The sequence below is a fragment of the Crocodylus siamensis genome, chromosome 1, assembly GCF_052110815.1.
Source record: "Crocodylus siamensis isolate JL-2025a chromosome 1, ASM5211081v1, whole genome shotgun sequence".
Classification (NCBI taxonomy): Eukaryota; Metazoa; Chordata; order Crocodylia; family Crocodylidae; genus Crocodylus; species Crocodylus siamensis.
This window is the reverse complement of record NC_143395.1, coordinates 207,181,395-207,192,380: the sequence shown is the minus strand read 5'-3', so window position 1 is coordinate 207,192,380 and position 10,986 is coordinate 207,181,395. Positions and strand designations below refer to the sequence as shown.

General features: G+C 48.2%; 1 pseudogene; it reads right to left on the bottom strand.

Moving 5' to 3' along the window:
* Positions 1-5,984: 5,984 nt before the first annotated feature.
* LOC149873960 (uncharacterized) lies at positions 5,985-7,155 on the bottom strand (annotated as a pseudogene).
* Between the last annotated feature and the right edge of the window lie 3,831 nt (positions 7,156-10,986).

Sequence of the window (10,986 nt, the reverse complement as noted above, 5' to 3'; positions counted from 1 at the left end):
TGGTGCGCAGCCTTGAAAAGTTGTGTGTGCCTGTGCATATGCGCACCTTAGAGGGAACGTTGCTCTGGGCCCACATCCAGGACTGGTGGCAGCATGCCATCCAGAAGACCTGGGACAATGAGCAGTGGCTGGAGACATTCAGGATGACCCAGGCCACCTTCTGGGATGTCCTGTAGCAGCTTCAGCCACACCTGGAGTGGCAGGACACTGGGCTGCAGCCATCCCTCCCCACAAACACCCACCTGGCCCTCACACTGCTCAAGCTGGCCATGCCTACAACCCTGTGATACATCAGCCACCAGTTTGATGTGGGCAAGGCCACCATTGGGGAGGCCATCTTGGAGGTGTGTGGAGCCCTCCAGGATGTGCTCTGCATGGATGGCCTCATGGCAGTGGTGGCAGGTTTCCATGCCCTGGGTTCCATCCTACTACAGCCAAAGGGGTATTCACTCCATGGTGCTCCAGGTGGTCACAGACCACCATGAGGCCTTTATGCACATGAATGCCAAATGGGGAGGCAGCACTCACAATACATGCATCTTCAAGAACTCTAGCCTGAAGGGCCTGGTAGAGTGTGGGCATTTCATTCCAGGGTGCTGGACCTGCAGCTGGGCACCATGGTCATTCCACCCCTCATCATCACAGACCGCTCCTACCCGCTCCTGCCTTGGCTTACGTGGCCCTACACCAGCCACCTGGACCCCCACCAGGCCCACTTTAACCACTGTCCGGGCTGCACTCGCACCCTGGTGGAGTGCACTTTTGGCTACCTCATAGATTTCATAGACATTAGGGCTGGAAGGGACCTCGGGAGATCGAGTCCAGCCCCCTGCCCAAAGGGCAGGAAGTCAGCTGGGGTCATAGGATCCCAGCAAGATAAGCATCCAATTTACTCTTGAAGGTGTTCAATGTAGGTGCTTGAACCACCTCCGATGGCAGGCTGTTCCTGACCTTGGGGGCTCAGACAGTAAAGAAATTCTTCCTTATGTCCAGCCTGAAACGGTCTTGCAGGAGTTTGTGACCGTTCGACCTCATCATCCCTTGGGGCGCTCTGGTGAACAGACGTTCCCCCAGATCCTGGTGGTCACCCCGATAAACTTATAGGTAGCCATCAGATCACCCCTGAGCCTGCGCTTTTCCAGGCTAAAGAGTCCCATGGCTCTCAGCCTGTCATCGTAAGATCTGTTTTCCTGACCTCTGATCATGTGCGTGGCTCTCCTCTGGAATCTCTCAAGCTTCTCCACATCCTTTTTGAATTGTGGAGCCCAAAACTGGACACCAGTACTCTAGCTGCGGCCTCACCAAGGCCGAGTACAAGGGGAGAATGACGTCCCGGGATTTGCTCGAGAAGCAGCTATGGATGCAAGCCAGCATTTTGGTCGCTTTACTAGCCGCAGCATCGCATTGGAGGCTTATGTTCATCTTGTGGTCAATGATGACCCCCAAGTCTTTTTCTTCTGTAGTGCTAACCAACGTAGCACTGCTGAGCCTATAAGGATGCTGCAGGTTTTTCCTCCCAAGGTGGAGAACCTTGCATTTTTTGGTGTTAAACACCATGAGGTTCTCATCTGCCCATTTGCTGAGCTTGTCCAGGTCAGGCTGGATCACCCGCCTATCTTCTGGCGTGGATGCTTTGCCCCAAAGTTTGGTGTCATCGGCGAACTTCGCCAGTCCACTCCTGGCTCCAATGTCCACATCATTAATGAAGATGTTGAACAGTATGGGTCCCAGGACAGAGCCTTGAGGGAACCCACTGGTCACAGGGCACCATGATGAGTGACTGCCATCAATCACAACCCTCTGGATCCGACCACGAAGCCAATTTCCCAGCCAGCGGATCATGGTGGAGCCAAGGCCACAACTGGGCAGTTTGGCCAAGAGGTGATCATGGGATACCAGATCAAAAGCTTTTTTGAAGTCAAGATATATGACATCAATCTCTTCTCCCTTGTCCAGGTGATAGGTCACCTGGTCATAGAAGGAAATGAGATTGGTCAAACAAGACCTACCCACAACAAACTCGTGCTGGCTATCCCTTAGAATGTTAGCCTGGGCCAGTCCCTCAAGGATGGCCTCCTTAATAAACTTTTCTAAGATCTTCCCCAGGATAGAAGTCAGGCTAATGGGCCTGTAGTTAGCTGGATCCACTCTCTTCCCTTTCTTGAAGATAGGCACCACATTGGCCTTCTTCCAGTCTTCAGGCACTACACCAGAGCACCAGGAGTTCTCAAAGATCCGTGCCAGGGGCTGGGCTATGATGCTCGCCAGCTCCTTGAGTACCCTGGGGTGCAGGTTGTCAGGGCCAGCTGACTTGAAGGTATCCAGCTTCTCAAGGTGTTCCTTCACGAGGTCAGCATTGATGGAGGGTAGGGGATCCCGCTCACCCAGATTTCCCTGTCCCATAGCAGGCATGGGCATCCCGTGGGACTGATGAAAGACTGACGCAAAGTACCTATTTAATAGGTTGGCTTTTTCCTGGGCGTCAGTTGTCAGTTGCCCCATCTGGTTTAGCAGGGGTCCAACATTGCCCTTGCTTTTCCTCCAGCTCCCCACATATCTGAAAAAGGACTTTTTGTTGTCCTTGATGCCTGAAGCTAGATGGAGTTCAGTTGCAGCCTTGGCTTTCCTGGTGTGGTCCCTGCAGAACCGGACCAGCGCGGAGTAATCCTCCTTGGAGGTGAATCCCGTCCTCCATCCTTTGTAGGCTTTCCTTTTTAGCCACAGTAGGTCCGCTAGGTCTCTGGAGAGCCAGGGGGCTGCTGTGCCTTCTTGCTGCCTTTCCTCCATGTTGGAATAGATTTAGCTTGTGCATTGAGAATCGCTTCCTTGAGAAGCAACCACTCTTCTTGAACTCCCATCTCCCTGGGGTCATGGTCCCTGAGGGCCTGACCGACTAGCCTCTTGAGCTTGTCAAAGTCGACTTTTCTCATGGGACTCTGGCTCACCCTCACCACCTGCCTCCATTTTACCAAGGACAGCCTTCCCTGGGTCACTGTGTGCTGCGTAACATCTCTGAGGCCTGGGGGGGGAACTGGTTTGTGAAGCCTGGGCAGAGGAAGATTGGCACATGGAGGACGCCTGGCACTGGGAGTACTGTCTGTGGCTACAGAGGCAGCGGCAACAGCAGTTCCACCCCTGCCAAGGCCCCAGAAGACTTGCAAACCCACCAGCCAGGGCCAGGGCACTGGGTGTGGGAGGCACTGGCTGACCTCCTCCAGCCCTCCCTGCTCTAGCCCACCTCCCATGCCCTGCCCCCGCTCCCCCCCAGCACCACACTCACTGCAGACCCCTCTCAAAAGAACAAGTTATTATTCCCCTCACATCAACCAGACCCCTCTCCCTCCTCCCTCCCCAATGGAGCCCTTCCACCACCCACCCTACCCACCAACAATGAAACACCTTCTTTCCCATGAAAATATTGCATAAGGTTATTTGTGTGCCATCCTGGAGTGGGGGGCTATGGGGTGGGGGTGCCTAATGGACACTGCCTGGGGACAGGTAGCCAGCACTCCAGGCCTCTAGCTGTTCCCCCATGGTACATGCACCATGGTGAGTGCAGCAGGTGGAGGGCTTGCTGAGGAACAATAGGACAGGTTGTTTCTCATCTGGCAGGTGGTGTTCAGGCCAAAAAGGGCTGATGTGTGATCCTGGCCTTGCTCTAGGCAGCTTTTGCAGCCGTGTGGAGCCAGGGTGTGCAGCAGGGCTGGGCCCAGACAGGGAGGCTGGGTGGCACCAAACCTGGGGCAGGGTCTGAGGCAGGGTTCAGGGCAGGGACTTCTGGCTGCTGGAGGAGGCACAGGACCTCTTCCCAGGCCCATGCAGGGGCCTGCCACTGGGTGATGGGTGGCTGCCAGGGGTGGAGCTAGGGTTGGGCAGTGGGCGCTCATCATCTGTGGCCTGTACTGTCCAGGTCAGTATTCCATTCTGTTCCTGTAGTGCCTCCACCCACTTCGTTACCAGATTTGCCTGCTACTTTGGAGTGTGCTCATTTATTAGGGCTAGGGTCTCGGTAATTCTATCAATGTGCTGCTTGTGTTACTGGTGTTTCTATACAGAGCTGTATCTCTCCCTTCTGCAAGCCCTCACCCCCAATGGAGCTATCTTGCAGGACTCAGTTCAGTGGGGCTGGGTTCCTCCAGTCCCCAAATCAGTCATCGCACAAACACACACAGATTAACGTGACATGCCTGACCTGGCCCAGTTGATCAGCATGGACAGGCTGACACCCTCATATGCCAAGAATCAGTTCATCAGAGCAACAATAACTACAGTCAGACACAAGCACACAGTTAAACAGAATACCTCTGAATCTGGCTGGGTGTCCAGATGACACCCTCATGGGCCAGCATTCAGTTCATTAGGGCATATCTGACCCAAACTGGGTCAATCAGCCTGTACAAGCTGATCCCCTTATGTGTTTCAAACTCAGCACGTCCCAATCTTTTAGCCTCTTGATGAGCAGACCCCACAGTATTTTTGGGCTACACAGGGATCTTTAGCTTAAGTAAAAGGAGCATTGCTGCACAGCAAGTGGGGAAAGAGAAGTAAAGAAGGAAAAATAATGCCCAATTACCACCAGTTCGACTATAAAAGTTATTTATTGCTAAGTAGATGAAATATATATTGACACTAGTAGTAATAGACATGCAAAGGAAAACCAAACACAAACAGTCACAGTATACCCTGGTTTCACTAAGTATTTGGGGAAACTTAGCTCAAGCTTAACTAATACAGTTCAAGTTCAGAAATCTATGCTTAGAGCGAGAGAAGAGAAAAGAGAGAGAGAGCAATCTGGGATCTCACCAGTCCAAGGCACTCGGGTTGCAAAGCTGACAGGTCAAGTTCTCAGCACGATCCTTGAAGGGAGATGATCTTCCTCCTGCAGCCTCTCCAGAAGAAAGCAGGTGGTGTCAGCACACACACTGCTGCTGCTTTTACAGATTTTTATACCCCCAGTTCAGCTTCTTTCAAGCATTCTCAATAGTGTAAATCAAATTGTTTTTTCTATTGACAAGGGGTTATCTGGGTGGAACATCTCAGGAACTTGATTGATACTCAGGAAACACCTACTTGGGAGCCAGCTTGACATTCCTATGGATAGCCCATATACTTGATGGGATATCTCTTGGTATCTTCAGAAACAATAGATTGCAGCATCAGGGTTTTAGATTTTTATTTGCTGTGAACAAGCCTCAGCTTAGCATGACTTTTCCAGAACTAACTATAGTTTTTTAACAGACTTCCGGCAATTATTGGAGTGTTCATAACCTGTTGTGGAGAGGACTTCCACCAGTCGTCTCGGGAAAAGTATGACAACACTTGTGGACAGGGCTCCAACGGGCTGGACACTGTGATGAACCCTGTACCATTGTTCAAATGTTGCCCGTACCCCCTCTGACTCGGCTATTGCCTCAGTATTCCCTAACCTGGCAACCGAGTTGTAGCCAATTAAGTTTACATAGGCCTCCCATAGTGGGACCGGGGAATGTACGGCCCGAGATACCCAATAAACTTACTTTTTCTTAGAGATGTGTATGCGGGGGAGGAAAAGTCCTTTGTAAATCCAGATTAGAACTGGTCTGATAAATGCTGAGCTGGGTGTGAGGGTTGATGAGCATTTGGAGCACAGCTTCCGCATCATGCAGTGCTCTCCTGCTTCGCTGATCCCAGAATTCACTGCAGTCTCTGCTTCAGGCTTTCTGTTCTCCATCTCTCCTGTAAATGAATGGTCATCTGTTCCCATCTCAGATGCAAATGAGACCTAGGGCAGTTGTTTCACTTTTGTCACCCTTATCTGGAGGGTTTTAGGTGTGTCTCTCACTGCATCTTAATCAGTTTCTGTTTAGGTAGAGGAGGGGAGGGGGGGTGCGATTCTTTGTGAGTCAGACAGTCTGTGTCCTGTGTCAGGGTTCCCCAAGAACATGGAGCTGACAGGTAACAATTCCCCCAATTGATGGGGTGCTTGCATTGAGCGAGTATCCCCATCATATCTTTGCTCCATGGTACTGGTTCTGATCTTCTATCCATTGCAATCGTCGCATCAGTCTCTGGATCCAGCAAACTAGTAGCATTAGACCAATCACTAGTATAATTTGAAAACTAATAATTACTACAATGGGGTGAAGCATGACATTTAAAAGTCCTGTTGCACTGGGACTCCACCCAAACAAAACCTCCCACCAGGAGTGATGGCCTGCATTTTTAACTGTAGCTGCTAGCTTAGAGATCTCCTGATTGTGGTGTTGAATCTCGAGTTTACCATTCTCTCCCAAAGTTTTGAGTCTTTGCAGTTCAGCTTGTAAAGTTGGATGAGTTAATGGTGATGAGACCCATTCCTAGTAAAATGGGGGATACCTCTTTGTAGAGCTCAGGATAGGCATTCAAATGTTGTATGGTCCATATAGGTACAGTAAACTTAAGATCACAAGTAACAATGGTGGTTACATTACAGAAACAGCGATTAATATAAGGCACCATAGGTTGAATCCAATATCCATTAATTAATACAATATCACATCTTGTTCTCATACACACACATGCTTTACCCACATAAACAATAGCAGATTCCCTTTCTTGGATAACATCGAAGGAACAGTAAGACTTGTTCCCAGGTTGTGGGAAAAAACATTCATCATGCTCCTCCAAAGCTTGGTCTTCACAGATGTAACCCAAACCTTCTTTTCTCCTACACCCTTTTACATTTACTGTTTTTCACACATTATCTTTCTGCCAGGCCCAAGTGTTATGATCCCTGGAGTACATCACTGAGCTATCATCAATTTGTAATCCTAATGGGACTACTGGATGGATTGTTCTAACTTCCTTGCCTGATACAGTTATAAGGAATAACTGCAAGCTTTGTTGGTGGTGATTGTACGAAGCGTTAACTAAACTCCACCAGGGCTGGAGGGCTAGTTCTTCCTCCGTTGCATGGGGCCAAATCAGGTTGATTGCTTCCATGGGAATTTATTCCGTCATGGGTTGCCGAATCATTCCCATGATGACATTATTTTGGAGAGACTGTACACCAGATATCATTAACTTTTCATCCCCTTTTATGACTCCTTCCCACCCAGGAAATACCTTACTTATTAGCTGCTGTTCCTCACTTAATGTTTTTAAAGATGCGGTTAATGGAGTTCCCATTTTCCCCATATTTTCAGTGGCATGTGACAGTTTGTTAGCAAGAACTTCTACATTTGCAGAATAGAATCTGGACATCAGACTCCAGATACCTATGCACAGCAATGTTTTGGTGTAGCTGTGGGATGTCAGAGTTCATGTTTGGAGACCTGTGAGGGGACAGAGAAAAGGAAAGCAAACTCCCACACTCCCCCCGTATATACTGCGAGAAGCTGGGATCACATTGCAGGGTAAAAGTGGAGCATTGATCTATGAGAGGGTGGCCATAGCAAGTTGAGCACTTCTCTGGCCTTTTCCTGCCTCAACATCGGGGTAGGCACTGGCAAGCCTATCTGATGCATTTTCCGACGGCTCAAACCCGTTCCTTCCTGCTAGCCAAGAAGGGTGGCCGGCAGGATAGAGAAGACTGTTTACCCTATTCCTTCAGGGTCCGGTGGTTTACCCTTCCATTCTTTGAGCTGTGAAGAATGAAACCATTTTCTCCAAGGTTTTCTACCTTTTTCCATTCAGGATTTCAACCTGATAAACATTGGGGCTGGCTCTATTTACAATAAAGCAAGGACCATACCAGGTGTGAGTCAAAGAGTGTTCCTTTGCTGAAAACTTCCTATACATTAGTGGTTGGCCTATTTCCCATATTAAAGGAGGTTTTCCCCATCCTAGCTTCTTGTCTGTGTTTTGCTGTATTATGCCTAGCTGTGCTGCCACTTGCTTGTGTAGCACAGCTATTGTTTCTACAAGGGTCTGTACCCATTTATCTGTCACCACCTTCCCTTCTGAGGCACTAGGCAGTTCTACTCCCAACCACCAGCTTTCAGGCATGCGCATGTGCCTTCCAGTCATGACCTCAAAGGGACTGTATCCATGTATTGCTTTAGAGCCTCTTAGAGCCATCAAGATGATTGGTAACTTTTCATCCCAATGTTTTCCTGAGCTTTTTACCTGTTTTTTCAAAGCTTCCTTCAGAGTATGATTGGTTCATTCTACTTGTCCAGAGGACTCAGGGTGTCCGGCTATGCGGAAACGTTGCTTAATGCCTAGAGCCTTACATAGCTCTTGCATAACATCCCCCCACAAAATAAGATCCTAAATCTGAATCAATTACTCGGGGAATTCCCATTCTTGAGAAGACTATGTTGAAAAGCTGTTTAGCAGTGACAGAGGCACTGTTGATTTTAGGAGGGATGGCTTCCACCCATTTAGAGAAGGGGTCTACTATTACCAGACAGTATTTATTCCCTCTACTCGTGGTGGGCAAAGTCCCAGATTCAAATAAATTATACAGGTCCCAAGGACCCTCTATTCTTTGATGCCGCAATGCATTCTTTTGAACTTGGCGATCAGAATTAACCATGGCACATTGTAAGCAATTATCACACCATTGATCTGCATCTGCTTTTATGCCTGGCCACCAGCCTGTATCTTTAATCCTATTCAAAGTCTCCTGTTTCCCTTTATGTCCTTGCTCATGCACAAACTGAATCAGGTCCCCCCGTACCTGGCTGGGGATTACCCAGTGCCTTTGACCATCTATATTCACTGCACCAGACATTATCAAACTGCTCAATCTTGTATTTGCCAGTGAGATCTTTTCCTGCTTTGGCTAAGGACTGGATTTCTGTATCCCCATCCTGAAGGATACTTAAGTCTAAGGTATCTATTCCTTTCCCTAAAGTTTGTCTCCGGGTAGTTACTGCTTCTATTTTCTTTACCTGGTCTGTGTCTTCAGTGTGCTTACTAGTAGCAGCAGCCTTGGCTAAAGTATCAGCTTTATTGTTCCAGTGCGAGTCTTCTGAGTGACTTTTCTGATGCCCCTTTGTGTGAGTTACCCAGGTGTCCCCAGTTCTTTCTCTGATCAGGTCAGCAATTTGTCTCCATTTGTCTGAATGAGAAATGGGGCGCCCATCTGCAGCTACCATTTCTCTATCTAACCATAGTGGGAGCCACACAGTGATTGTTCTGGCTGTCCAGTCAGAGTCAGTATAAATAGGAACAGAAGTGTCCTGAGATTCATAAGCTAGGACGGCTTTGACTGTCTCTACTTCAGCTGCTTGGGCAGAATGGGGATGAGCTGGTCCTTGGAGCACCTCTCCGTCATTTATGCAGATGGCTCCATACCCTGTTTGGGGATGCCCCTTATGGTAGAAGCTTGATCCATCTGTAAACCAAATTACAAACACCTTCTGTTGTGCATCTGCAAGCCTCTTGCCTCCCTTGACAGGCCATTCAAGGTGTTTTAGAAGAGGGAGGGGGCAGGTATGTTCCTCTCCTTCTATGATTAATCCATATGGGGGTGGTGAAACAACTTGCTCTTTTTTAAACTCTCCTCCTTGGTTTACTAGGGCGAGAGTCCACTGAGCAATGCATGGGTTAGAAACCTGGCCATCTTGTATTTTCCCTGATATGATGTACTTAAGTGGGGAATGCACAGTCTGAACAATGACTTTTGACTCTCCAATAATAAATTCCCAATGCTCAAGGCTCCAGATCAGGGGAAGACACTCCTTTTCACAGGGGGTAAAGCCTTGCTCTGTTTGATTTAAGAGCCTGGAGGCATATGCAATGACTCAGAGCTTATCACATTGGTTTTGACTAAGAGTGGCTCCAATGCTTGTTTCTGAAGAGGCCAACTGAATCACAAAAGGAAGGCCAGAGTCTGGATATGCCAGTGCTGGAGCACAAGCTACATCTTGTTTTAAGGTAGCCAGTGCAGTTTGTTGGTCTGTTTCCCATTCCCAAATCCTGTTTTTCTTTAATAATTTATACAGAGGCTTAGCTTTGTCAGAAAACATTTCAATGAACTCTCTGGAGAAGTTAAAAGTTCCTAAAAGAGCTCGCAAAGAGTGTGTGTCTGTGGGAGCAGGCAGCTTTCCTATTGTCTCTACCCTTTGCTGATCTGGAGTCCTGCCATCCTCCCCAAGACATACACCTAGGTATTTCACTTGTTGCTGCACTAACTGAGCCTTTGCTCCATTCACCTTAAATCCAATTTCCTGTACTATAGTCAGCACCTCCTTAGTGATTTCTCTGTTCATTTCTGAAGTGGGGGTGTGTATCAAAATGTCATCCACATATGAGATTACATGTGAGTGGTGCTTAGGGCTCAAACGGTTCCACGTTTTAGTGACATGGGCATGACAAATACTAGGGGAAGAATGGAAACCTTGGGGAGTTCAGCTGAAGGCATATTGTTGTCCCCTATAGGTAAAAGCAAACTTATACCAACATGAAGGATGGAGGGGTATAGCCATGAAAGCATTAGCCAAATTGATTACAGAGAACCATTTGGAGCCAGCTGCTACTGCTGCTAAGATTTCATTGTATTTAGCTACTACAGGAGCAGCGGCAGGGGTGGCTGTATTTAGGGCACGAAAATCTATTGTCATTCTATAAGTGACCCTGTCTGCTTTAAGGACAGGCCATACTGGAGAATTGCAAATACTTTGCATAGGCACAAGCACTCCTTGTTCTAAGAGACAGTCTATAGTATCTTTAATGCCTTCCTCTGCTGCAGCTGGGTATTTATACTGCCTCTGAGGAGGGGGATCTTTTCCTTCAATCAAAACTTCAGCATTTATTTTTCCACACTCCGCCTTATGTTTAGTCCACAAACTGGGAAATTCCTGTGCCCATGAATCACTAATGGAGGTTAGGGTGGCAGTAGGTGCCTTTATGGCAGCAGAACGATGCACAGCAGAGACTTCTGCAGGTCGTCCTTTTAACTTCCATAACACCCCATTAGCTAGATCTACAGTTAGCTGAAATGCCTGGAGGAAAGGAACTCCTAGGATTCCCTTCTCATTTCCCTCATGAGCACAGCACTCTACTTTTCTTTGCAATCTT